Genomic DNA, 26058 nt, shown 5'->3' with positions numbered 1-26058 from the left:
TTTGCCAGCCTTCCTGTAGCTGTCAGACTCTGCTTTGAGGGAATGTTTGAAGATAACAGGAAAGGAAATCATGAAATGATATGTCAAGGACTTGCTCGTCTAGAAAAGACAAGGGCAGGCTGTTTCCCGGTCCCATTCTTATCTGAGGCCTGCCAAAAAGAATTTTTTTTAAAACCCTACCATCTAGCAGAGGTCTATAAATAGGTCATTATAATCAGTGCAAACTATTTCATTTAATAATACAACTACATGAGTGGGTTTGGAGGAGAAAAAAATAGGATCAACTTGTATCCTGCTCCTGTAGCTCCAAAAAGAGAAAAGGGACCCTCATTTGGGTCCCAAAGGGGGTGGCAAGGATGTTTCCTTCTGATCTCATGCTAAACATGAGAGTGGAATTCTGTTTGGGAAATGTACAAAACACATCAACAGAGAAGGAGAACATTGCAAAACCTCCAAATGGGGCAGGCGTTACTCAGCGGGAGAAATATGAAAGGGGGTGGGGGGAGCAGGGTGAAGCCAGGACAAAAATCAAAATAAGTCAATCAGTTACTTCATTATCATATATGATGTTTTTATCAGCAGCAAAATTTCAGGTCCAAAATCTGCTCTCCAAATGATCATTCCCTGATAAACTAAACCAGGAAAGGAAGGAAGACAGAGGAAGAAATATTTCAACCTGATCCATTGAGGAATAGCAGAAGGCAGGGTGCAGGGGTTTTAATTCCAGGCCTTGAGTTGAAAATAAAGTTTATACATTAGCTTTGAACAAATATTATCTTTCAGTCTATGGCTAAGAGTCACAGTACCAGTCTGAAGCCAAATTAGGAGAGAAAAAAAGAGCATTGAAGTTACTAAACAAATATGGCAGAACAAACTTAAGGGGGGATCTGGGATACCATTGCCACCCCATCACGTACATGTTCAACTAAATCACAGACTGTGAAAGGAATCTGAAAAGGACCTTAGAGGTCATTCAATACAATCTATTCATTTTATAGATGAGGAAATTAAGGCCCATTGGCAGTGGAAAGAGCTTAGGCTCTGGGGACAGAGGATAGAAGATCTGGATTCCAATCCTGTCCCTGATGCTTACTGCCTATATGACCTCAGGCAAGTCACTTATCTTTCCTGGGCCTCAGTTTACTTATAAGTAAAACAATGGAGGAATAGCTAGGTGAAGTGGACAGAATGCTGGCCTGGAGTCAGGAAGACCTGAATTCAAAACCAGCCTCAGACCTTACTAACTGTGTAATCCTGGGCAAGTTACTTGACCCTGTTTGCCTCAGTTTCCTCATCTGTAAAATGAGCTGGAGAAGGAAATGGCAAACCACTCCAGTATCTTTGGCAAGAAACCCCCAAATGGCATCACCAGAAGCTGGACATGACTGAAACGACTTAACAAGAAGGACAAAATAATGGGGGTGAGCTGGATGGCTCCTGAGGTCCCTTCTAGCCCCAGCTTTATGATTCTAGAGGAAATGCCTCTAGGTCATACAAGGTATAAGCAGGGATTCAAACTCATGTCTTCTAACTTCAAATTCAGTCATTTTAGCTTTGTTCACGCAGAGACTCAGCAGCTCATATCCCTAAGGAAAATGTTTTTATTATTACATATACAAGGAAATTTAGAGTAGAAATATAAGAAAACTCACTGAGACAGCTCATGTGTGTCTTCTATCAAGGGAGACACGCAAATATAGACACCACACTACTGCCACTGAATGAGCGAGCTGTAATTAAAGGAAGAGTTCCTTGCAGAATCATTTAACTCTGACATCCTTCCTTTGGGTATATACTGCTCAAACACACATCAGTAAGGAGTAGGTAGGGTGGGAGGCTGTAGGATAACAGTGAATTCCCTGGTGCTCGTAAGCACCACTTGGTGCCCTGGCTGGGGAATTTACCAAATGCTGAAAGGGAGCCTCAGAGATTTGAGGGGAGGGATAGAGAAAGGGGAAGTGAAGCAGATAGGAGGTCTGCTGAATATCAGGAGAAGGGAGTCAATTACCCCTAGACTTCAGGGAGACTGCAATGAGGGGCTCCCAGATTCCCCCTCCCCACACTTGGAGATTACATTACTGTCCTCTCACTAACTTTCAAGGAGCCTGGAGATGCTGGGGTGGAGGAGGGATGGAGAGCAGCTCCAAAAGGGGCTTATCAATGGCTCGGCATCCCACTCCTCCCTCCTGGGTTTCTCATAAATAGCTGTAGGTTGTCTTTGATCTCAGTAGAATCTCATAAAAAAAGGAGGAGGGGGAAAATCTCAGAGGTCTGTAATCCATGAAACTAGTAAAAGGTGGGTCGAACTTTGAGGTTCCCTGCCAGAGATGGTAGATTTGGTTGAATCAGTCATGACTTTATTTTTTTTTAATGGAGAGGTAAGGAGGAGGGGGCAGGGGAGAGGAAAGGGGCAAACAATGGCCATCCGACTGTCTCAAATGAGTCTCCTAAAGGAAGCCTGTTTGACTTGATGACTGAGTTTGATTTTTTTAATGGATTACAAAATCATAGATCTATAACGGACCTTAGAGGTCATCTGATCCAACCCCTTCATTTTTACAGACGAGGAAACTGAGACTAATTGACAGAGACAGAGAGGCTAATTGACTTTTTCCAACATCTCACAGGTAGTACCTGGGAGAGCCCAAATTTGAATTCAAGTCCTGTGGCTACAAAGTTCAGTGCTTTTCCTACTATATCAAGTCAAGCCCCAAAGAAATCATAGAAAATGCCTTGCCTATTATTACCTTTTTCTGGACAAGGCCCCATATGTTAGCCTCCTTCTTCTTAAAACTAATTCCATAGACAAAGTTACATAAAAAGAAAATTTATTATCCAAATGTTCATTTCCCATACCTGTACCCTCTTGCCATCTCTACTGCCATTTACTGTTTAAGTGACCTTGGGCAAGACATTTAATCCCTGTAGACCTGTTTCTTCATCTGTAAAATGAGAGGGCTGGTATAGATGACCCTGAAGGTCCCTTCCATCTCTAGAGCTATCATTCTATGAAGGAGAGTGCTGGGACATTCTTGAAGGGAGGACTATGCAACTCAAATCCTGATTTTGAAAGACCATTCAGTCCTGATTGATATTTTAATGCATGCTCTCCCACAGCAGTCTGGTTTCATGAAAATAGAACTGGATTTGGAGTCCTAAACCTTGAATTCAAATTCTTACAGGTAAGAGCTGTGTGACTCTGGGCAAATCCCTCAACTTGTCTGAGCTTCAGCTTCCTCATACCCCATAAAATGGGCATAAGAATACACGCATTATCTTTCTCACAGGTTTGTCATGAAGAAAGCTCTTACCAACTGTGTAAATATAAATTATAATCAAGAGTTCAACTTAATTTTAAAAAGCTGGACCAAGGACCACAGAGATCATATATCCACACCTTCATCCTTCAGCCACCTAAAATCATCCCAGAAAATGGGACCTGGCTAGTTCTGAAATGTCTGGGGGGAAGTGGAGAAAAGGAAATTCCACACAGTCCCTTGGGAGTAATAGTCAAAAAACAGTTATTAAGCACCTAGCAATCCTATGGTGACTACCCACCATCAGGACGCTCTTTATGTCTAATCTATATCCCTCATGCTGCAGTGTAAGTACTGTTCATTCCTCTTCTGTCCTCATGAAAGATGGACCCCTTCTCTGGGAATGAACATTACACATGCTTGAAAATTGTTACTTAATCACATCTGACTTTCTTTCTTTAGTCACAGCTGAGTGACTCTAAGTTCATTTAGCCTTTCCTCAATGGTTTTATTTTTCAAATCTAAATCATCTTTATAGGTCTCCTTGAACTCCTAAATTCGTTCTATCCCTATCTAATCAGAAAACCCAAACTGGACAGAGAACTCCAAGGAGGACCAGAATAATTCAAATTCAAATCATTCGAATTCAATCAGAAAACCCAAACTGGACAGAGAACTCTAGGGAGGACCAGAATAATTCAAAACAATTCAACTCAACACACATGTGTTAAATACCTGGGTGACACAGTAGATAGAGTACTGAACCTAGAATAGGGAAGCCTTGAGTTCAAATACTACTTCAGACTCTTACTAGCTGTGAAACCCTGGGCAAATCACTTCACCTCTGACTATCCCTATTGCCTCATCTATAAAATGGGGACAATAACAGCCCCTTCCTCCCAAGGTTGGTGAGAAGACAAAATGGGATAATATTTGGAAGTGTGTTACGAACCTTAAAGCACTATACAAGTGTCAGGTGTTATCATTATTACTGTATGCAGAGCACCACATTAGGCATTCAAGGCATACAAAGTATAAAAAATAAAGCTCTTCTTGGATTCATGGAATGTATAGTCTGGTATATGACAAGTGACCATAGTACAAAATTCAGTCCAACAAGCATTTCTTGCAGGTTTGTTCTGCAGCAGGCAGACCCTGGAGACACACAAGGACAGAAGGAAAACAGCTCCTGACAATTAAGGATTGACATTCCACAAGGGATGTGTGCACCAGAGAAATGCAAGCCAATGGTCATGGGAGGATGAGAGGAGGCGGTAGAGGCCTTGAGGTTGTTTATTGTAAAGAAAACACAAAGACAGCCCTTCCTAGCTCTCTCAGTAAGCTAGTCTCTTTCCTATGCTGGGCTCTAGCCATAATAGCTCTCTGCTCAAAGCCCTTCCATGATGGCAGCCTCTACCCACTGAGGAAAGCTTCCATATCTTACAATGGCATTGAAGTCTTTCGGAATCAGGCTTCACCTCACATTTCTAGCCTTCCATCCTATTACTCCCTTTGGTAGACACCACACTCCAACCACGTTGGACTCTTCTCCTTTGTATGCCCTCAATTCTCTACCTTTGTGTCGGTTTCCTAGGGACTGGAATGTCTTCTTCCTCCCCTTCCCTTCCCACTACTCCCTGTTAATAATACTTCCCATTAACAATGTGTGTTCAGGTAAGAGACAGTGTAACTTAGTAGAAAGTATGTCGGATCTGAGGTCAGAGCACCTGGGTTCATATCCCCCATCAGGTGTTTATCACCTGTATAACCTTAGGCAAGTTAATTAACTTCATGGACCTCAGTTTCCTTAACTGTAAAATGGAGAGTTGGAATAGATGGACCCTAAAGCTCCTTTGAACTCCAAATCTATGATTCTATTTTTATAAAGCTTTTCAGTCACAACCATTTGAAGTAGGTAGCACAAATATTATCCCCATTTTAAAGATAAGAAAACTGAGGCTTAGAAAATACTCGTGGTCAAACTGGTAACATTAGAGCCAGGATTCAGATCCAAATCTCTTGATTCTCAGTCTAATATTCTTTCCACTGCTCCATGATACTTGTTGAACTCATACCCCTTCTTTAAAGTCTGGTTCAATCCTTTCCAGGAAATCTTTCCTAATACCACCAGTCAAAAACTTTCCTCCCCTTTAAGAAGATTAACTTGGCAGAAATAAGCGGTATGTCTCGGAGCAAGGAAGGCACACTAAGGACGTGTTCTGCATGGTGCAGTGGATAGAGTATTGGGTCTGGAGTCAAGAAGATCTGAGTTCAAATTTGACTTCACACACTTACTAGTTGTAGGATTCTGGGCAAGCAACTTGTTTGCCTCAGTTTCCTCAATTGTAAAGGAGGGATAATAAAAGCATTTACCTCCCAAGGTTGTTGTGAGGATCAAAAGAGATAATAGTTGTAAACCCCTTAGCATTGTGCCTGGCACATTGTAGGTGATTAATAAATGCTTATTCTCTTCTTCCCTTCCTTCCATTCTTCCTTTCTTCCTACTGCCTTACTCTGTGCTTGTCCTTTGGAGTATCCCTGGTTTGTTTCAAAACATTCATTCATTTTTCCTCGCTATTCTTACAAAATTCTGCCCTCCCTAGTTATTCCATAATTGATGTCATCTGCAAATTTATTAAGCCCAACATCATTAAACATCAACATCACTGACAAAAATGTTAACAATAATGGAGCCACTTCAACCCCAGTGGAATAGCCTCCATGTTTTCCAAGGCTGATGCCTATCCCCTTAAGAAGCACTCCAGCCAGCTGCCTACTCCTCTAGGATCAAAAGACAGAGTCAATGTGAGAATATTTTGTAAACTAGAAAGGGCTATACAGACTGTTATTATTTTGCCTGGAAAGTTCTCCCCCCTCACTTCTGAATTCTAACTTCCCCGATTTCCTTCAAGACAGCTGAGATCTACCTTCTGCAAGAGGCCTTTCCTGGCCTTCCACTGACCCTGCCCTTCCCACCAGTGCCTTCCCTCTCAGAGTACCTCCAATATACCCTGTTTGGATCTTGTATGCACATGTTTATTTGAATATTTTATCCATTAAAATGTGAGCTCTTTTAGGCAAGGGCCATGTTTTTGCTTTTCTTTATATCCCCATCATTTAGCACAGTGCCTGGTACATACTAAGCACTTAATAAATGACTGTTGAAAATATTTATAGCAATTCTTTTGAGGTAACAAGAAATCAAAAACTGAGGGGGTGCCCTTTATTTGCGGAATGGCTGAACAAATGGTGGTATATTAAATGTAGCACTATAAGAAATGGTGAAGGGAGTGGTTTCAGAGAAACCTGGGAAGACTTGTATGGACTTATAGCAGAATGCAGTGAGCAGAACAAGACCAACACTGTGAAAATGAACAATGGTGAAAGACAATTAACTCTCATCAATTGACACAATGATGGATCAGGATTCCAGAGGACTAGTGATGGATAATGTTGCCCAGCTCCTGACCAAGAGAGAACGAATACCCAAAATGAATAAATTGTTATAGACACTGGTTTTGTTAGACAATACTTATTTGTTATAATGGTTTGGTTTGGATTTCTCCAGTGGGGTGGGGGTAGGAGGAGGGAGTGAAAGATAAATAAATGCATAGTAATTTATGGGGGGGGGGTTTCTCAAGAAATAAAAATGCATTTATAACATACAACAAAAAGACAAGCTAAAAGATATGATTTTTACAACAGGAAAATTGACATGAACTGATACAAAATGAAATAAACAGAAAGACCTTATACACAATGACTAAAACAATGTAAAATGGAAAGAAAGACAAGACAATTGAAACTGATGCAAAATTATGATGACCAAGCTTTGCCCCAAAGAAGAGATATGAGAAGGCGCTACTCCCTTCTCCTTAATGCATGGTAATTTAAAATATAAAACACAATTTTAAAAAATGATTATTTACTGATTGATTTTGTGATGTGATTGAGGTTTCCCCATTTCAATCAATAAGCATTTACCAAGTGTCACCTACGTTCCTAAATATGCTTTATCCTCAGGGAACACAAAGATGGAGGCCAGCTTCTTTTAGGGAGAAGAAGAGAAGATTACTTTTACTCAGTTTGGTAACCATTAACAACAGTTTAACAAACAAAATATTTTTAAATCATATATAATATATACTCTAAATTATATTTTAAGTGTATATATTAATGTTAACAAAATAATGCCTATTTGTTTCTATATCCTTTTTATTCTGTTATTTTTTCCTGATTGTGTTGCTTTTTTATTAAGGATAGGAACTAGAGCTATGATTTCCCTGGCATAGGTGGCTTCCCTCTGCCAATGCCAGTCTGTACCTTCTCTACAACTCAGTAATAGAAAGTAGCCTAGGGACAGTTACTGAGAGACTAAGGAATTCAATCAGGTTGACATAGCCAGTAGGCATGAAAGGCAAGGCTTGAACTCAGGTTATCCTGGCTTTGAGACTAGCTCTCCATCCACTACACCATGCTATCTCTCATGTTGTTATTATTGTTATTTATAGTCATCATTAATGTGTGTACAGATATATATATAGATATATATAGATATATACACACACACACACACACACACACACACACACACACATATCTAGATACACATATGTGCATGTATATACGTATACACTTATATTTGTTTTGGTTCTTCTGTCTTCATCCTGCAACAAATCATGTTTTGCCATATTTCAATGTATTCTACACATTTGTCACCAGGGATTAGTCTGAGGAGCTTTCCTGGGGGGAATGGAAACTGAGGTGGACTTTAATTATTGGATTCAAATTGTCAGAAGAGAAGGAGAAAGAAAGAATTCCAAATAGAGAGAATGGGAAGAAGCTAAGCATGGAGGCAAGGACAAGTGTGACATGTGGAAATGGGACTCTAGGGAAGCCAATCTGACTAGAGAGAAATGTCTGTATTGGAGAGCGATTAGAAGCAACATTAGAGCAGAAAGCTGGGCTGTGTTTGCAATCGCTCAGAAAAGAAATGAAAATAACTAATATTTCTTTCTATTGTGCTTTACACGTATAATATGTATGCATGCCTGTGTAAATAAGATATATGTGTCCATATGGATTGTCTAAATAAGGCTTGCAGGAGGCATGGAGAGATGTGATCTGAGGTTTGGCCCACCTCTGAGAAAAGGAGTAAAGTTTTGGACACCCTAGCTGGTGAGAGCATAGCGGGAGATGGGGACCAATAGGATAGGGCACATAGTCCTCCATACACAACGAGGCTCTTTTCTCCAGTCTTCAGGAGAGGTCGTGATAGTTACAGGGCATCTCAAAGGTCTTAGTGCAGTTTTAAGCTTTAATAATTTGAGAAGTATAAATGAAACAAAGTTTATTTAAATTTATTTTTTACTTAGTTTTATGAACTTTAAATAATAAATTTTTCATTTTCGTTTAATTTCCTGGATGATTCTTTTTTAGATGATGAGTGGATTGGTAGAAGATGTCTTCTTGATTTGCAGTCTCAGTCACTTGCTCTATCTCCATTGCTGGCTCTTTCTAAATATTGCTGGCATAAGGGTATGATTTTAAGGGTTCAAGACAACTGTTCCCCTGAATACTCTTAAAGGGGAGGGTAGTTCCAAGTTTACACCAATTTATGGCCCCTTCCCACCAAACTCTAGGTATACAAAAGGCTGTCACAAATAGCAAATGTTAGCAAACCCATTTATCCAACCAAATAGCAAAACAGAAATCAGAGAAGAGACACAGATTAGAACATAGCAGAAAATACACAAGAGTGAACGTGCTCCTTAGATAAGAAAATGATGAAATCTTGGCTCAACCAAGAAGGGGGCCATGATGTACAAAAATATTTATGGCAGCTCTTTTTATGGTGGCCAAGAATTGGAAATTGAGGGGATACCCATCAATCAGGGAATGGCTGAACAAGTTGTAGTATGAATGTAATGAAACACTACTTTGCTATAAGAAATGATGAGCAGATAGACTTCAGAAAAACCTGGAAAAACTTGTATGGATTGATGTTGAGTAAAGTGAGCAGAACCAGGAGAATGTTGTACACGGTAACAGCCACAGTGTACGAAGACTGACTTTTGATAGACTTAGCTCTTCTCAGCAATGCAAGGATCTAAGACATCTCCAAAGGTCTCATGATGGAAAATGCTATGCACATCCAAAGAAAGAACTATGGAGTTTGAATGCAGATAGAAACATACTATTTGTTATTATTTTTCTTCTGTTTTGCTTTTTTTCCTCTTTCTGATGGTTCCTCCTATTGGTTCTAATTCTTCCTTACAACATGACTAATGTGAAAATATGTTTAACAGGAATGTATAAGTATAACCTATATCAGATTGTGAGCTGTCTTGGGGAAGGAGAGAGGGAGAAAAATTTAAAACTCAAAAGCTTATGGAAGTGATTGTTCATAAATCAAGATAAATTAATAAAAGAAAGAAAGGGGCCCTGATCTCACCCAAAAGGAAATTTTCTCTCTCTCTCTCTCTCTCTCTCTCTCTCTCTCTCTCTCTCTCTCTCTCTCTCTCTCTCTCTCTCTCTCTCTCTCTCTCTCTCTCTCTCTCCCTCCCTCCCTCTCTCTGTCTCTCTCTCTCTCTCTGTCTCTGTCTGTCTGTCTCTCTCTCTCTCTCTCTCTCTCTCTCTCTCTCTCTCTCTCTCTCTCTCTCTCTCTCTCTCTCTCTCTCTCTCTCTCTCTCTCTCTCTCTCTCTCTCTCTGTCTCTCTCTCTCTCTCCCAGAAGTCTCTTGGGAAGCAAAATGGAAATCAGGGATATGTTGAAGAGTTGGATTCCCCCACCTATCTGAAGCTTCTAAAAATCTTGCTTTCTCTTTCCACATGTCTCTCGCCAAATAAACTCTCACACCAACTCAGGTCCTCAGTGACACAGTCAGCATTTTCTTCACCAATTGGGAGTCAGATCTTCTTCTATAGAATTCAGGCTTATGTTAATGCATTATTGGTGAAGTTGTGAACTGATCCAATTCTGGAGAGCAATTTGGAACTATACGCAAAAGACTATTAAACTGTGCATATCCTTTGAACCAGAAATATCACTCCTAGGTCTTTATCCCAAAGATATTTTTTAAAAGGGAAAAGAACCTATTTGTACAAAAAATATTTCTAGCATCTCTTTTTGTGATGGCTAAGGAGTAGAAATCAAGGGGATGCCCATCAATTACAGAACGGCTGAAGAAGTTGGGGTATATGATTGTGATGGAATATTATTGTGCTATAAGAAATGACAAGCAGGATGAGTTCAGAAAAACCTGGGGAGACTTCCATGAACTGATACAAAGTGAAGTGAGCAGAATTAGGAGAACATAGTACACAGTAGCAGTAATATTATACAATAAAGAACTGTGGCAGACTTAGCTATTCTCAATAATACAATAATCCAAGACAGGACTCATGACAGAAAATGCTACCTGCCTCCAGAGAAAGAACTGATGCTGTCTGAATACAGACTGAAGCATGCTATTTTTCACTTTTTCTTTCTTTGAGTCTTCTTGCACAAAATGATTAATACAGACATGTTTTACATGATTGCACACATATAGCCTATATCAGACTGCTTACTGTCTCAGGGAGGGAAAAGTGGAGGGGCGGACATAGGGATAGAATTTGGAACTCAAAACTCCAAAAAAAGTGAATGTTAAAAATTGTTTTTACATGTAATTGAGGAAAAATAAAATATTATTTTTAAAAAACATCCCAAGCTTCATTGGAAGCCTAATTACATATATGTTATTTTCTCTGATTCTCATCACAACCTTGTGAAGCAGACACTATTATTATCACCATTTTCCAGGCGAGGGAACTAAGGCTCAGAGAGATTAAATAATTTGCCCAGGGTCATACATTAAATATTTAAGGCAGAATTTAAGCTGAAGTTTCCCTGCCTCCAAGTACAGAACTCTATTCACTATACTATGTAGCCTCTGTGGTTACACTCAAAAAATGGGACACTTTTACAAGATTGAAGGGACCAAGAGCTGGAAGGCTATTGCAGTACTCTCAATGAGAGATGAAGGTCCAGACTAGGGTTTATTGATAAGCATATTGCAAATGAAGGTCAAAAGGCAGTAGGTATCACAGCCAGGGTATGCACTGGCCTCAAAAATTGGTCTGGACTTATGATGAAAAATGCTATACAGCCCCAGAAAAAAAAACTGGTGGTATATGAATTCAGATTGAAGCATACTTTTTTTTTACTTTCTTTTTCTTGAGGTTTTTTTGTCTATATTTTCTTACGCAACAGAACTATTATGGATATGTTTTGCATGACTACATGCATATAACCTATATCAAACTGTTTGCCTTCTCAATTGGGGGGCGGGGAGGAAGAGAAAGAATTTGGAACTCAACGTTTTAAAAATGAATGTTGAAATTATTTTTACATGTAACTGGGGAAATTTTTTTAATGTTTTGGTTTTTTTTAATTGGTCTGGAAATAGCTAAGGTAGGAGAGGCCCAACACCAAAGGGCAAGCCCAAAACATGATACTTTTTTCGGGGACCAGAAACTTACATGTGTTCCTTCCTTTCATCCTACCAGACCTGTTATCCAGTCCAAGGAAAAGATAAGATGCCTCTGATAAGACTTGTTCTTTATAAAGCAATGCAATGCTGGTTGTTACCTAGAATATAATGGTCTCTTATAGGCAGTCACAAGTTGAGTATTTCCCTTCCAGTATCTGACTACAAAGAAATATGTATAAGACCCATAATGCAGTGCACTGTTACAGAGATGGCCCTGGGATCTCAATATGGCATCAGAGCATAACTCTAGTAGAGTATGCCAAGCTGGAAAGGCTTCAGTATGGAACTGGAAACAGATTGTTGTTGTCCAAGGATCAGCATAGCTAACATAGGAGACACCCATCACCAGAGGGCTAACCAGTGAATAAAATTTTGGTTTTTTAGCTACAGCAACTCCCAAAGACCATCAACTAAGGCATGCAGGAGTTACAATCTTCACTGATGGAAGGAATGTCTCCACTGATGAAAACATTGATCATACATTTAGAGCTAGGAAAGGTCTCAGAGGTCATTTAGATTCTGGAAGTATCAAAGTATTTAAATAAGCCCCAAAGACATGTCACATCCCTTTCCTGGGTTTTAAATAAAGGCTATTTGACTTTTTCTATTTCCAGTTTCTTTGGATTCTGAACAGCGACAGCTGTTGATTTCCATTAATTCATTCCACACCACAGCATACAAATTAGCAAGGTCTGCATATTATAATATATCTAGCCTCACTGTAGGGGCAGCGAGGTGACAAAATGGATAGAGTGCTGGGCCTGGAGTCAGGAAGACTCATTTTCCCCAGTTCAAATCCGACACTTCCTAGCTGTGTGACCCTGGGCAAGCCATTTCATCCTGTTTGCCTCAGTTTCCTTATCTGTAAAATGAGCTGGAGAAGGAAATGGCAAACCACTCCAGTATCTTTGCCAAGAAAATCCCAAATGAAACCACAGAGAGTCAAATACAACTGAAAAGACTACCAAAAAAATTTTCAAGAGCCCTTTTTTTTGAGGTTGGGGGAGATAGGGGAAGTTAAGGGTACAGACCCATGATGTCATAGGGATAGGGAACTGCCAGTGTGAAGACTCCCTCTACTAATGCAGATAAGCATCTGCTCGGTAATTTATTGTTATAGTGAGTTGTTTTGGACACTGAGAAGTTCAGTGACTTTCCTAGGATGACACAGCCCATGTGTCAACTGTGGGACTGGCAAGAGTCCTAAAATGGTCTTCTAATCACTATGTGGCACAGTCTGTCCATACCTACCTAATAAATGACATTTACCAGAGCACTCACTTCTTTTGGGCTGCTAACTTCATTCCTGTCACTGATGCCTGAAATGCCACCATTACCATTTGTTTCGGGTAAGGCAGGAACTCTTATTAAAAATGCAAATGCCCCTTGGGAAGGGTGCATATTAAACTATCAGTCATTAGAGAGGCAATGAGGAGCCTGCCTTGGAGGCATCTTAGTCATAGCGAATTACAGATCTGAATTGGTTGGGGGGTTTCCTTACTGGGAGCTCCCCACAGTGATGATTTCACAGGTCTAGATCAGCCCCCTCAGAATTCAATATTTATATCACCCTGGCCCATTCCATGCTATCCTACCAAATTCAAAACTTCACCTCTACTTCCTCCAATAACCTGGACTTTGTCCCTAAAACCCTCTGGCTCTGACAGTTGACTGTCTGCCTTATCCTGTTAGGGCCCAGGCCCCCACACTGTGGCTAGCACCACATCAAGCCACTAATCCTGCTTTCATACCCTCCTCTCTTTTTTCTGCTCCCCTTCATAGGTTATCTAAACACAATAGAATGTTAGCTCTTTGAGGGCAGAGACTGCTTTACTTGCTTGTATTTTTATCCCTGGCACTTAACATGGTGTCTGGCATACAAAAAGTGCTTAGTAAATGCTCTTGCTATCTGTCTGTGTATAAACTAGTTTATTTCATCTAGCCCAAAAGAACAGCTTGTGAAACAAAAGGTCTTGATGCTACGCAGAGCATTGGAAAGAAGAGTCCAAATCATGAAGAATTCCTGCAGGAGAAAGGGCTGAAGTGGTAGCCGGGGAAACCAAGAGTCAATAAGAGACAGCAAAGTACCCCACCCCTCTTGACCTGCAAGAGTACTCCAGGATGGGAGATGAGTGTCAACATTCAGGTCTGTAGAGCCAGAGCTGGAACCTACCATCTTTTGTATCCAGGAGGAGGGCAAACACACTCGCAATTCAGTTGGAGGGGAAGGGAGGTGGTGAACCTAGAATCCCATGAGACCCTTGTAGGGAATGCCCTACCTGGAATAACAAGGGGGGCATAGGGAAGGGCTGGACTGGGAAAAAACACTCATTGGAGTAAGGGGTGCCATCTGGTCATGTCTTCTTTTAACTCACTATTCTCATTCACTCAAACAAGCTCAGCTGTTTCTACGTTTCTGAAAGCAGTCCCAGGATCAAGATACTGCAAAGTGGGTCAACAGCCCCTACTCAGAAAAGACACTGGCAACAGTCACTGATTGGCCTCTCATTTGTCAGTGAAGCATAGTGGATGCTGGACCTGGTAGTAGTGCTTTAGGAAATGATGAACAACGAGCCGGCCTTTATTGGTACCATAGCCATCTTGTAAAGCTTGCCACCGAAGTGTTGCCACCCAAGTACCAGGGACTACTAAGCATTCCGCTCCCCAAAACAAACTGCCTCTTGGGGGATGTTTTCACTTAAAGCAGATGAGTGTCAAAATTACCTTCGCCCCCAAGTGGTAGCCGAGAACAGGGCTGGTCACATGGTTTGTTTCCAAGGCACATCCACACAGACCTCTTCCACTCATAGAATCCCAGAGGGAGGGGATGTCTATCTTTAGGGTTGAGACCAGACAGCTCTGCCCTATTAGCCTATAGAAGCAGCTCATTTGGTGGATAATGAAGAGATCTGAGGGGGCAGCCAATAATAACACCATCAACCAATTCCATTCCCCCACTGGTCTTTGGTGAAAACTGCCTTCATTTACCCTGTGGCTATATCCTGGGTGTTCTGGCTTCTGATGGAAATTTGCACAACATCAGGACTGCATGGCCATGTGCATTCACACATTCTCACACACACATATACAAACATACTCACACACACTCCATGCACATGGATGGGTTCCAGTAGTGGCACTGAGTAGCTTAATGAAAATGGTTAGTTATGTTTTAGCTGGAAGTAAAACTAAATCTAGAGGTGAAAAGACAATCAACAGAGCCACAATGTTGAGACTCCAGAAATGGAAAACAGCTGTCTTTGGGGGAAGGCTTGGCTTCCCCTACAGCAAGAGGGGCTGGGGCCTTGTGACAAGGCTGGCCACTCCTCCTTGCTTTCTCCGTCGAGGATTAGCATTAATAAGCACACTTTTGTGGGGTTCCCCTCTCCATGGGAGAAGTGAGGCAGGATAAAGAAAGAAGCAGAAAGAGACAGAACAAAAAAAGAAAGACAGCACTGGAGAAAGAAGCAAAGCCAAAAGAAAAATCCTCTGGGCCCAAGAGAAATAAAAGATGAAAATCCCCAGTAACTGAGCTTTATAAAATATCATTCAGACAAATGTTTGAGGTAACCTCTTTCAAAAGTTTGGTAGGAATCAGTGTGGTACAAGCCATACAGTAAAAAAAAAAATAGATCTGAAGCTTGAAGCCAAAGAAGAAATGAGAAAATACATCTCTATTCCTTCTTTGTAGAGGTGATGGGCTAGGGGTGTGAAACATGGAATACGCTATCAGACCTTCTTAATGCATAGGTGACAAACTATTTTCCCCCTCTTTGCTAGAAGGGATAGTTCTCTGGCTAGAGAAGGAAGAGGGACATATGTGGAAACAAAGCTATATAAGAACAAAAGCTGTCAAACGAATTTTAAAATAAATAATCTTGAGAAAAGAAAATTAAAGAAATTTGGTTAGAAATAAATGTCTTCTGCAGAGGGGGCCAGCTGGAGAAGTTGTTCAGCTGAAAGGCATATGGTTTGGAGAGCTTTCAAATGAAATGGAAATTTAGGCATTTTAAGGTATACTTAAGAGTTTTTTTAAACATCCCCAAAATATAGCTTACAGAAAAAGAATTACAGCAGAGACTGAACAGCATTGGGGGAAGAGATGGGGGTGGGAGAGCAATGTAGAGTGGGGAGGAAAGAGATCCAGAGATCAGGAGGAAGAAGAAAACCCTTGAACAGGAAATATCGGGACAGTATTAGGTTTGGTTGGTTTTTGATGATCAGCTTACGTGTAATGTTGAAAGAGAAGATATTTCAGAATAAAAAAGGTAAGGAACGAAGAAAGAGCAGAAGGAGTAAAATGTCTGTCCCATCTCATTGCCTAGCACCCCAAAAGGGCAACCACTATAAAACACCCAGGGACCCTGAACAAAACAGAAAATTACATATTAACTTCTGATCCTCAGAGCTAAACACGGACCAGGCCCCCTGGGCCTCCCTTCCTTCCCGGCAAACATGGTTCAGAATTAAGTTTGTACATAAACAGGCCCCATGGCTGCGCAAGATTTCATGGGATGAGGCAGCCTGAGATGCATGTGTTATGTTGTGACAGAGGGTCACAGAAACCAGGAAAGTCAAGGGGGGAGGGGAGCGGGATGGAGAAAAATTACATGTTTCCAGGGAGAAAACGGAGAGGCTGCAAAGATGAGCATTAAAGCACACACACACACACACAGAGAAAAATACAGATCTAGAATTTCTAAATTACCCTTGGCCCAAAAGTCTGGTTTACCACTGAAACAGTGTAATTATGAAGCTGGCAGAAAGCAGGCCGGGGATCTAGTTACTAACTTCTTGCTAGCAAGAGCAGCAGAGTCATTTCTGCCAGTAGCAGCGCTTTTGACAAAAACCTTGTGTCTCATACATAGTATGACCTATAGGGAAAACTGGTTTTAATCAAGCAGATCTATAAAATGGAATGCAGTTGTGGTCTCCCTTCTCAGATGTCAAACGAAACAGAGGAGAAAGTGAGGGTTGGAATTGTCAAAGTAACTGGGAGAAGAAAAAAAAACATTTTACATAAACGCCCCCTTGTCTTGTACATACAGCCTATAGGCTAAGTTTGTTGAAAGATTTAGTTGAAACCCTCTGGTGGATTGGGGAAAATTCACCAAAAACATTCCTGATGCTTTGATTTTTGGGGTTTTTTTATACCAGATTTTGCTTTGCTCCAGAACAGACGTTTTGGCCTGGTTACAGCCCTTAAAAGGGAGTCCTCAAGGCCCTCAGACTTTATTGTACTTCTTATTCCAGTTTTGAGAATCTAAGTCACTGGGCGTAGCTTCAAATTAGGATTGATAATCCAAGAAATTACCTAGCAAGGATGCCTCTCCCTTACCTCTTATCCACTGTATCCCCATTGCCCTCATCCCTCCACCCTTCCTCAAGCCCCACAATGCCCAACTCCCACTCCCAGGCAAAAATTTTGAAAAAGCATTTTCAAGCAACAAGATTATCTCCTTAAAAAAAAGGGAGGGGGGAGGTTTGGGCTTTCTGAATTTAAATTCTGCAGACATTTCCTTCCTTCCAAATATTCCCTATATTTACAGCCAAACTCTATACTATAACAATCACTTCCTAGGACAATAGGGTAAGAGTGGACAGACTTTCAGAAATAAAGAAGCTGACCCTTGTCCTTCTGGCCTGGAGATCCAGTAACTGGAAGCCTCTGCCTAGTTGCCAACGGATCACCCGCTCATCTAACACTAGGATTTAGGGTTTGAAAGAATGTTAGGGCCCACCTAATCCAGCCACCTTGTTTTACAAATAAAAAACTCAGACTGCAGGGGAGCAAAGCAGCCCCTCAATGGACACCCAGCTATAAGCACAGAGGAAAGAGTTCTGGCCTCGCAGTTGGATGAGACCCGGGTTCTAATGACTCTTCTGACACTTCCAAGCTGTGCAATCACAGATAAGCCACTTAATTCCCTGAACCTCAGGCTCTTCCACTATAAAATAGGGATAATGATATCTGCACTTCCTTCTTTGCCGGGTTGGAAGAAGAGGAGCAAATGAGATCTAGTATGTAACGTGCTTTGTAAACTTCAGACCCTACATAAATGTCAGAGTAGAGAGAACACAGGGTTTGGAATCAGAAAGACCCAAGTATAAATCCTCTCCAACACTTAGCCTGGGAAAGTCATTCTCTCTCTCTCTCTCTCTCTCTCTCTCTCTCTCTCTCTCTCTCTCTCTCTCTAGGCAATTGGGGTTAAGTGACTTGCCCAGGGTCACATGAAAAGTCATTCTCTCTTCCTAGTTGTGGCAGTAGTGGTAGAAGTGATGGCAATGGCAATGATGGGGGTGATAGAGGCGATGGTGGTGGTGTGGCCACAGTGGAAGCCATGGTCATATTTGTAGTGGTAATATGAGTACTGGCACAACTATTTTTATTAACAGGAATACTAGTAGTAGTATAAATAGCGGTAGTACTAGGACTAGTAGTACAATCCTCGTACTAATAAAAGTGCTAGCAGGACTACTAGTACAAATAGTATTACTAGTACTAGTTGTACTAATAGGAGTATTATCATTAGCAATACAAGGACTAGTACTATTATTTATACTAATAGGAATACTACTAGTAGTACAAATAGTAGTGTACCAGTACTATTACTTGTACTAATAAAAGTGCTAGTACTACTAGTAGTATAAATAGTAATAATACTGGTACTGGTACTACTAGTTGTACTAATAGGAGCATATAAGTAGCAATACAAGGACTAGTACTGGTTGTACTAATGGGAATACTTCTGTTAATACAAATGATAGTATACTAGCACTACTAGTAGTAAAAGTGGTGGTAGTAATAAAAATAATAGCAGTAATAGCAGCAGTAGTTAATAGGGCAGCAGTAGTAATAGTAGAAGTAATAGCAGCAATAGCAGTAGTACATACAGTAGCAGTCATCACAATATAAGTAATGACAGTAGTAATAATAATAACAGTAGTAACAGTAGTGGTCATAGTAGGAATAGTAGTAGCAGCTAAGGAGCGCAGCAGATAGAGCACCAGATCTGGAATCAGGAAGGTGTAAGTTCAAATCCAGCCACTTACTAGATGTGTAACCCTGAGAAAGTCACTTAACTTCTGTTTTCCTCCATTTTCTCATCTGTCATAGAGATAATAACAGCATTTACTTCCCAAGATTGTTGTGAGGATCAAATAAGATAATTGTAAAGCACTTAGCATAGTTGCTGGCAGATAGCAAACGCTATGTAAATGTTAGCTAGTAGTAGTAGTAGTAGTAGTAGTAGCAGCAATAAGATTAATTAACAATAATTACAGTAGGAAGAAGAGTGAGTAATAGTATTAGCAGTGGTAGTATTGGTAATAGTAATAGCAGTAGTAAAAAGTAGCAGTAGCAGCAGTATTAATAGTAATGTTATTTTTACTACTGCTATTAATGTATTAATAGTATTAATGGTAGTGGTAGTAACAGCAATAGTAAGAGTAGTAGTGATAGTAACAGCAGCAATAATAGTAGTAGAGACCATAGTAATAGTGGTAATAGTAGTAATAACAGTAGTAATAGTAGTAGTAGTGATAATAATAGTAATAATAAATGGTACACCCAAAGAATTCTAAAACCGTCTATACCCTTTGACCCAGCAATACCACTATTAGGTCTGTTTCCCAAGATGATTAGGTGAAAAGGAAAAGAACCTGTATTTCTAACATATTTGTGGTAGCTCTGTTTGTGGTGACAAAGAACTGGAAATTGAGGGGAGGCCCATCAATTGAGGGATGACTAAATAAGCTGTGGTATATGATCATGATGGAACTCTACTGTGCTGCAAGAAATGATGGGCTGGTTAATTGTAGAAAAACATGGAAAGACTTGCATGAAGTAATGAAGAGTAAAATGAGCAGAACCAAGAGAACACTGGATACAGTAACAGCATATTGTCTGAAGAATAACTGTGAATGACTGAGTTATTCTGAGTATTATAAATACTCAAATCAGCTACAAAGGACCTATGAAGGAAGATGCTATCCACCTCCAGAGAAAGAATTGACAGACAGAAGGATGCATAGTATTATTTTACATATATATATATATATACATATATATATATACACACACATACATACATACATATATGTGTGTATATTTTAAAGCTATTCTGATATGCTTAAAGAAAAAATCCATATATGTTTGTATGTACATACGTGTGTGTGTGTGTGTGTGTGTGTGTGTGTGTGTGTGTAAGAAATTATGGCTTTTTCTAGTGCGAGGTGGTAAGGGAAAGAGGGAGACCATTTGGAACTTAAAATGTAACAAAAATAAATGAAAATTAATAAAAAATGGTAGTAGTAAGAGGCCAAAGATCGCTTCCCCCATAAATAATGTAGATAATTACAGCTGTGTAGACACTGCCTTAGGACGTAGTTAAAGTGACCCTAACAAAAAGTTAAGGATTCCTTCCTACTCCCTTACCTCATTCACGCTAAGGATTTTGTTTTTGTTTTGAAGATGAATGTAAAATTACTATATGTCTCTTTGGATTTTAAAAGGGAAATGCAGTTGAGTAAGAAGATAATGATTGTGGGTGGTACTAGTGAAATCCGGCAGGACTGGAAAATGAAACTGTTTCTGTGCTGTATCACCAGGTAGTTCACTGACCATTAATTTGTAACCCCACCACCCTCCTTCCAATGTAACTTTTGAAGCGTTTAGACTGACGTTCCTTTGGAAAGATCACAAAGGTATCTACCCCCATTAGGGCTACCAGTTATAGATCCCTTGGTTTTAAAAGTTCCCCTTTAAAAATGCAAATATTAACTAGGTGGTTTCTGTTAATGGAGAATGAGGTGGGGGGGAGGCAACATGGTAGTCTGAGATTCAGTAAATACCAAAATGAGACACTTTGGACAGCAAAGAGGACAGCATAAGAGTACTGGGTGTCTACAATAGCAGGGGGAGGCACCAAAACCCATACACAAAGGGAGACTGGAAGATGCCAGTTTGACCAACTTTCCAATTTTGCCTAGGGCTTTTGTACTGGGAATCGTCATGGCTCTCTCCTTCCCCTTGAACTGTCTCATACCGCCCTTGAGCTTTATGACTGCATGAACTAAGGTCAGGGAGTCAAATTTAGATGGTCAGCGGTGAGGGTTTTAGGCATTTGCATGAAATGCTTAGACATGAATCTTGAATATGGTTTGCTACACTGCGTCCTCCATATGAAACACACCTATGTAAGTCACAGTGCATATTTATAGTTATGGGCAATCTTGGTACTAAGTATGTCTAAGGTAAGGTCATAAGTTATTTCTGGGAGAAAAAAAAGCAGTGACAGCAAACAATGAGTCATTTTCAAATATGTATATACAGATTTATGGTTTGTTTAAAGATGTCACAAGAATACCTCAAGTCCTTAAAAATACCCATAGGCCAGTTTTTAAAAAGAAGATGGACTGCATGATCCCATTGCACCCTTAACATTTAAGTTGTCGAAATGCCTCAGTGATGATAGGCTCACGGATTTAGCAGTGGGTCTTAGAAGGGGTCTTAGAGGTCAGCTAGGCCAACCTCCTTATTTCATATATCAGCAAAGTGAAGTCCAGAGTTGTAGCTGTTGTTCAGTTATTTCAGTCGTGTCCAACTCTTTGTGACCCCATCTGGAGTTTTCTTGGCAAAGATACTGGAGTGATTTGCCATTTTCTTCTTCAGCTCATTTTACAGATGAGAAAACTGAAGCAAACAGGGTGAAGTGACTTGCCCAGGGTCACACAGCTAGTAAGTGTCTGAGGCCAGATCTGAACTCAGGAAGATGAGTCTTCCTGACTTCAGGACTCAGAGATGGTATGTGAAACTAGGTCCTTTGACTCTAACTATTTTTACTATTTTCTGTATTATGCTATACTAAAATCAGTTAATGTACTGTTTATTCATCTTTATCTTTAAAATTATAGGTATAGTACTTGTCATTAGAAACTACCTAGTAAAACCCCCTCGATTTATAGATAAGGAAACTGAGGTCCAGAGAGGTTAGATGACTTGCCCAAAGTCACACAGGTATTAACTAGCAAGCAGAAATTTGAGCCCGGTGTCTCTGGATCCAGGTCCAGTGCTGTTTCCACGGCACCCCAATTTTTCTTTAAGCATATCAGACTAGCTTTAAGCCTCCAGAAATCCTTCTTTGCCTTCCCTAAATTTCAAACTCATGCTCTCAACCTTCCTTTCCAATTGTTCTGTGCATAGCTTACAATGGGCAGGCAAAAAGGTTTTGGTCCTTTTGATTTCCTTGAACCAATTCCTTCAAGTGACTTCTCTTGCCTCATGTTCAAGAATCAATTGCATCATTATGGCTTTCTTGTTATTTTGACTTTCTGACTTGCTCTGTACCCTCTGATATATAAATTAGCCACAGCCCACACAATGCACAACTGTATTTGTTCACAAAGAATGTTTGGGTTTCTTTCGACTTCTTCCTGTCCACTTCCCCGTGGTTTACACAGAGAGGTCGAACTTTTGAAAAATTACCCGGCATACTTGTGTTTAATGAGTACATTTAAGCATGCTTTCCCTACAATGCTTATCAGTTGGTTACTTAACCTTTTATGAGTAGGTTAAATATTTTCTACAGCATTTCAATAAACATGATACCTGGTTTCAAGTTTAAAACTAATGAAAAGGAAGTTATTCTTTCCTTATATTACTCCCACCACCACCACCCTTCTTTTCATTTGTTTTTTATCTTTCCTTTTTAAATGACCACTTGACTGAGAGAGAAATTCACATGGCAGAAGTGGACACACCACCTAACAAATAGGACGTTTGGAACACTTCAGGCATCAGTCTGACAGTGGGGCACCTTTTAGGAGCCCCTATTGTCCTGACCAGAAGAACTGAAGTTAGTAAACTTAGCCTGAGTCTCACTACACAACTGAAGTTCAAAATTAAGTCAAACTGAGTTGTAGGAGGGGAATATCAGGGAAATAAGAAATAAGTGTTGAGTCCAGGGTGAGGATGGCAAGGACCTGTATGATACCCAAAAAGTCTATGGGAACGCCCTCAATTCTCTAACAAAGTGGTCCTTGTTTCTCTGTTTCCCAGAGGTTCTCCCATCTCTGAACACACACACACACACACACACACAATTCCCTGCCAACAGAATAAAAACTCTGCTAAGTGCTTCATTTATTCCAACAGGCTATATTTATTCATTTTTCACCCCCAAATGGCATATTTAATATGTATTCCTGGAAATAACTGAAATCCATTCATTATGCTCTCAGCTAGCTTCTCATCTGCCTCTCCAACCCACAAGTTGACCCAACTGAATTGAAGCCCTTGGTGGCTCCACATACAATTTCTTTGGAGGTTTGGCAGCAAGACAAGAAATGGACCACTAAATTTTCAGTTAGAACATTTATTAAGCACCTAGTATATAGCAGGCCTTATACTAAGAGCCAGAGGACGTGAAATCTGGGAGACCTAGATTCAAATCCTATTTCACACACATCCTAACTGCATGATTCTGGATAAATCACTTAACATCTCTTGGTCTCTGTTTCCTCATTTGTAAAATGTTGGCTTTGATAGCCTTTGAGGTCCCCTCCAGCCCTAACTCTACTATTCTACACAAGGTTTTGTGTAAATAAAAGTGAAAAAAGGTCTCCTCCTCTCATGGAGTTTACAATGGGTGAAAGGTATACTACATATACCCAAAAAAATATGATATGAGGAAGAATACAATACAGATGAATGAGAGTCAAAGTGCCAAGTGGAGATTTTGAGTGGAGGAGAAAACACTTCGAGTCAGCAGTAGGAATCAGAGAAGACTTCCTGGGGGAACTGGGCTGAGGAAGCTCTTGAAGAAAGAGGATTTCAAGAGTTGGAGACAATGATGAAGTCCATTCCAGGTCCAGAGGACAGTCTGTACCCAAGTTCAAGAGCAGAGGAGTGGAGAATGAAGTCAAAGAGATAGCAGCCAAATTGGGCTAGGATACAGTGTGTGCAAAAGGGAGCAATGAGAACTAAGACGGGACAGGGAGGTAGGAGTCAGGTTGAGTACTGCCCTTACAAGCCATACTAAGGAACACACAATGAATCCTAGAGACAAGGGGGAACCTCTCCTTCAGGATCTGACCCATACATTAGGAAGACTGTCTTGTCAGCTATGAGAAAGATGGATGGAAGAGGAGAAAACGTGACAAGAGGGAAACAAGTTAGAAAGCTATTACAATAGTCTAGGCGAGTCATAAGAGTAGGGTGGTATCAATGTGAGTAGAAAGGAACGAGCAGACATAAAAGAGATTATGGAAATAGAATCACCAGGAGTTAGCAACTGATTGCATATGAGAGAGCAAAAGATTTAGGAGAGATGATGAGCACAGACCTACTGAGTCTGAGGGGCCTGTAGGACATCCAGAGAGAGGTGTGCAGTAGGCTTTTAGAAATACAGGATTATTGCTCAGAAGAGGTGGAGATCTGAAAGCCATTTAAATTGAGGCAATAATTGAAGCCATAGTTTGAAGGGATCACCAAGGAAAAAAATTTTTTAAAAAAAGATGAGGAGTAAGAACAATCTTAGGGGATGCCCAGATTTGGGGGATAAGAAGAGGAAGGTGTGCCTATGAAGGAAACTGAGAGGGAGCATTCAGGCAGATAAAAGGCCAGCAAGGATATAGCAATGTCACAGAAGCCAAGATCAAGGGAGAACATCAAGAAGAAAGTGGTGATCCACAATAATGCCATAAAATGATGAGGACCCATTGGAGGCATAGAATGAGAAGACTGAACTCATGTCCCACCTCCACCATTTGCTAACTATATGATCTTAGGAAAAGTTGAGGTCTCAGTTTTCCCCCTTTTATCAGGTTTCTCTCAGTCTTAACATTGGGTGATTCTAAGAAGTTTGATTATGTAAGTTACATTAAATAGTTAGAGAGCTACAGAAACCCACCATATAAAACTCTCAGAAAACTAAATAAAATGTGGTCTGTTGAGAACTATGCCAAGCTTGTTCCCATAGTCTGTTAACTACTGGCCCTTTTTCTAAATCGAGATCCAAAAGACTTAAGCCAGCATAGGAACTGATTTCTCCTTTGTTCCGTAGGGCAGTAGCCATTAAGCATGGGGAGGGAAGAGCTTCATTGAATGAAGCATAGGGCATGGAGCTAGCTAACTGGAGCCTCCCTGTTAAACAGAAAGACTCCTGATACAATCTAGAGCCACAAGCATGATCATTTTGTGGTCACTGAGGTCATTCCATTGCTCTATGCCCTGCTGGGCTTTTTGCCTCCATGTCTCCCCAATGAGCCTCACGGCTATATTTTCTGCCTCCACTGGGAGACTCTCACTGCTGCCATCTATTGTACCCTATTTGGAGTCTTCAGTTGTGGTGATACCTCTTCAAAGCCACTCAGCTAGCCATCTTGGTTTCCATCTGCTAGGGTATGGTGACTAAAAAGCCTTTCCCTCATAGGGCTTGATTGATATCTCTTTGGTCATGGACTGAACAAAAGTGAGGCATAGCGACTCTCCCTTTGTCCAGTGCTGAGTCACAATCCATTGACTCAGAAAACTATTTCATTTAAGATTAGAAATTCCATATAATACCCATTTAACCTCTTATGGGGATCATATGCCCCTAAAAATCTCTTTCAGGGGAATCTATCAAACAAATCCCTAATTACTACATGGAAGTTGATTTCACTCCCAAGATCCTCTTCAGAATGGCATTCAAAAGACTTGAGCAAAAATGAAAGTAGGCTAAGGAAGTAATGTCATTTTCCTACACCCTCCTGACTCACCTCTTCTAACATATTACATTGCAGAGGAGAGGATGGGAAGAAGGATAAGGAGAGGGGAAAGGGGAGGGAAAGGACAAGCATTAACCCCCACCATCTGTCTACAGATGTATCAAAGAGAAGGAAATTCACATCTACTACAATGATATTCATTGTTTAATAAAAGCTGAATGACAGCAATAATGATTTTCATATTATATAGCCTGAAGAAGAAAATAATGAAGGGTAACATAACCTTCAAAATAACTGTTATAGCAAAACAAAATTTAAATAACCTATATTCCAGACCCAATTCTGAAACTAGTAAACTGTGAGACCTTGGACAGATCATTTACCTTCTCTTAGCTTCAATTCCTCTTCTGTAAAATAATCTCTTTTATAAAAATCCTCTTCTGTAAAAACAATCTCTTCTGATTCTCAAATTCAAAGAAAATTCTGTGATTCTCTGTTTCTTTCACAAAGGATATTTAAAAAAAAAAACTTCATCTCCAGTGAAGCCTGGAAAACTAA

This window comes from Phascolarctos cinereus, unplaced genomic scaffold, assembly GCF_003287225.1.
Source record: "Phascolarctos cinereus isolate Bilbo 61053 unplaced genomic scaffold, phaCin_HiC Scaffold_1;HRSCAF=81, whole genome shotgun sequence".
Classification (NCBI taxonomy): Eukaryota; Metazoa; Chordata; class Mammalia; order Diprotodontia; family Phascolarctidae; genus Phascolarctos; species Phascolarctos cinereus.
Note: the sequence above shows the minus strand (reverse complement) of the source record.